The sequence below is a fragment of the Pygoscelis adeliae genome, unplaced genomic scaffold, assembly GCF_000699105.1.
Source record: "Pygoscelis adeliae isolate BGI_AS28 unplaced genomic scaffold, ASM69910v1 Scaffold284, whole genome shotgun sequence".
Taxonomy (NCBI): Eukaryota; Metazoa; Chordata; class Aves; order Sphenisciformes; family Spheniscidae; genus Pygoscelis; species Pygoscelis adeliae.
This window is the reverse complement of record NW_008824671.1, coordinates 159,989-161,927: the sequence shown is the minus strand read 5'-3', so window position 1 is coordinate 161,927 and position 1,939 is coordinate 159,989. Positions and strand designations below refer to the sequence as shown.

Genomic DNA, 1,939 nt, shown 5'->3' with positions numbered 1-1,939 from the left:
GGGATGTCCCCAAACACCCCCAAAGGCTGTCCCTCCTGCACACCCCTGCTGCAGGTGGGGCCCTGGTAGCTCTGTATGGCATGGGGGTATCACCCTGTCCCCAGGGACTGCGTGGCCCCCAGAGGCATATCACGCCATCCCTGGTGCGGCGATAGCCTGCCCCTGGGGTGGTGGCATGCTGTCCTCAGGGTGGTGGCACGCCATCCCCAAGACAGCAACACGCTATCCCCGGAACGGTGTCAGATGGGGCAGGCGAAGCTGCACAGCCCCGCCGGGAGGGACACCGAGATGGCCTCAGGGCCCAAACCGGGGCACGGGGTGGGGGGGTCCAAAAACCCTGCAGTGACATTTGCCATCCAAAAGGGGAACCACAGTGAGGAGAGGAAGGGAGTGGGAGGAAGCCGAGACGGCGGCTGGGGGCAGCAGCGTTTGCAGGTGGCAGGAAGAAGCTTCTGGGAGAAAGTAAAAGCGAGCGGAGAAAGAAAAGGCAAAACCTGCCCAGGGGGACGGGGGGGTCTGGGCAGCACGGAGCAACCCCCACCCAGAGCACCCCAGGACCCCCATCGTGATGTTCCCCTTGTCCCCCAGGCCAGGGTCCCCGGGTCGGCAGTGGGACGGGGGAGGAGAGGGATGGCATTTCTGCCCCCCAGCCCGGCTGCCTCTGCCCCACATGCCCACGGCCATGGGCAGCCCCCAGGGATGATCCCCACAGCTGGTCCCCACAGGGTGTCCCCACGCCTGGTCCCCGTACTCAATCCCATGTCCATGGCTTGTACCCACGCCTGGTCCCATGGATGGTGCCCAATGCCTGCTCCCCATGGCTGGTCCCCTCACTTGGTCCCCCTGCCTGGTCCCTGTCCCTGGTCCCTGTGGCTGTTCCCCACGCCTGGCCTCCACACCAGATCCCCAAGGCTGTTGAGGGTGCCTGGTCCCTATCCCGGGTCCCTACGCCCAGTCCTCACACCCGGTCCCCACATCCAGACTCCATAGCAGGTCCCCAAACCCCGTACCCCGTCCCCACACTTGGTTGTCACAGCTGGACCCCATGCCTGGTCCCTACCCCCGTGCCCATCGCTGGCTGTCACACCTGTCCCCACACCCGGTCCCCACGCAGGCAGGGTTCTGCAGGCAGCATCACCGGGGGCCTGTGGGGCCACACACGCCGTCACTGGGGCCACCCCCAGGGCTCGCCATCCCCATCTGGGGGGGACGACATCCACCACCGCAGCATCCTCATCCCACTGAGGCTTGGGGCATCTGCCCCGGACCCCATCCCCGGGGCAGAGCCACCGCAGCCGAAGGAAATCCTCCCCCCTTCCCCCCATCACCCCGGCCTTTCTTCTCCGCTCCCCCTGTTTCTAATTCTTTTTCCTCGCCCGTAATGAGGGGATTACAAGGCAAACTCCAGCAGGACGCCTTTGTGGGGAGACAATCTGAGTGGGGAAGGCAGTTCGGGGCTTTGTCCGCCGCCACCCCCCCGGACCCGCGCTGGGGGGACATTTAGAGCAATTACTTGTCCAGAAAGTAACTGTCAATCATTCTTAAAGGGGAAGGCCTCCAATTAATAACCTCGTCTTAATCCTTTGGACTCATTTCCAATCTGCGGGGCCTTGGTGACATCTGCAACACTAAATAAAGATTCTCCCGAGCCTTAGCACGGCGGTTCTGTGACAAATAAGAAGACTAGAGGCAACTTTGGCTGCCAAAGCTGCGAGATTGGTGAGGTTGAGCCGCTTGTTTGGTTCCCAGGAGGGACCGGCAAAGTTAAATACTCCTGGAAAAGCCGAGTTGGGCCCAGCAGGTAACGCCGTTTTATTCCGATTCGGGAGGAAGCGCCGGGGGAAGATGCTGAAAAAGGGAGCGGGTGTCCCCGGGGTGCGCCTGGGGCCGGGGCCGGGGCTGGCACCCCTTCCCTGGGGGCTCGGGAGCGGGTGCCGGG

At 63.6% G+C, this 1,939-nt stretch overlaps 2 protein-coding genes across 2 annotated transcripts in view; both read left to right on the top strand.

Annotated features, from left to right (window-relative positions):
• The window catches only part of LOC103916070 (complexin-3-like), a 9,035-nt gene that overhangs the window by 5,651 nt on the left and 1,445 nt on the right, over positions 1–1,939 (top strand). The window lies entirely within an intron of this gene.
• The window catches only part of RAX2 (retina and anterior neural fold homeobox 2), an 8,167-nt gene continuing 7,849 nt past the window's right edge, over positions 1,622–1,939 (top strand). Inside the window, exon 1 of the mRNA XM_009323012.1 lies at positions 1,622–1,801. The gene's annotated coding sequence lies outside the window, so the exon portion shown is untranslated. The remainder of the gene's footprint in view (positions 1,802–1,939) is intronic.